This window comes from Malurus melanocephalus, unplaced genomic scaffold, assembly GCF_030028575.1.
Source record: "Malurus melanocephalus ecotype Western Australia unplaced genomic scaffold, MMel_1.1 scaffold_502, whole genome shotgun sequence".
NCBI classification, from domain to species: Eukaryota; Metazoa; Chordata; class Aves; order Passeriformes; family Maluridae; genus Malurus; species Malurus melanocephalus.
In genome coordinates, this window is record NW_026623734.1 from 480,112 (window position 1) to 481,065 (window position 954).

Genomic DNA, 954 nt, shown 5'->3' on the forward strand with positions numbered 1-954 from the left:
AAAATCAGCGCCCTTTAAAGGCATTTCACCGCTTCCCATGTTTTAAAAAGTCTGGGAGAGCAGAAGGGCTGGAAACCTGGCCATTTCCCCGCCGCCGATGTTATTTAGCTCTTGTCATGCTCTGTTTCTTCTCGTGGCCGTTCCGAGCCGCTAATGCGGCTCCACAGCGCCGAGCGGGGCTCTCCCTGGGGCTGGGGATCTCATGTCAGGAGGGTACGATCCAATTCACGTTCAGATGGATACATTAAACCTTTTTACTCCACGCCTTGTCAGGAGCAGCCGATCTCCCCGCACGGAGAGCGCCCCAGCCCATAAACAGCAGTTTTGTGTGCTCGTTGATACAGAATGGATTGTCACTAAACCTTTCAGGCATTGTTGTCAARGTCAATAACACTGATCTGTTTTAGCACGACACGGGGGTAAGAAGGGGAATTCTGTCAAGATATGACCTTTAAAAGACCTCGTCTTTGGAGAATAAAAAAAAAAAAATAATAATTGTGGGAAGGATGTTGTTTTGGTACCTTTGGGCTTATCTGAGCTGGCAGTAATTATCCATGCTAGCAAGAGAATAGCTTGAGAAATTGCATGATCCATCCAATAAAGCAAACACCACGTTAATTTGGTGAGTTCACCTAAGGATGTTTAAACTTCATTTTTCCAGTGGCCATTTTTAGCAATATGGTTAGAATCATAGAATAATTAAGGAAAATATTTTTTAAATCATCGAGTCCAACCATTATTGCAGCACCTCTGTGTTCACCCAAAACCACACATTTTTTGAGCTCTCCCAGGAATGGTGATTCCACCACTGCTCTGGGCAGTCTGTGCCAGTGCCTGACTTCCTTTACAGCAATGAAATTTTTCCCAATATCTAATCTAAACCAGCTCTGGTGCAAGCTGAGGCTCTTTCTCTGTCACTTGTTGCCTTTCCCTTAGTAGGACACAGAGGTGGCA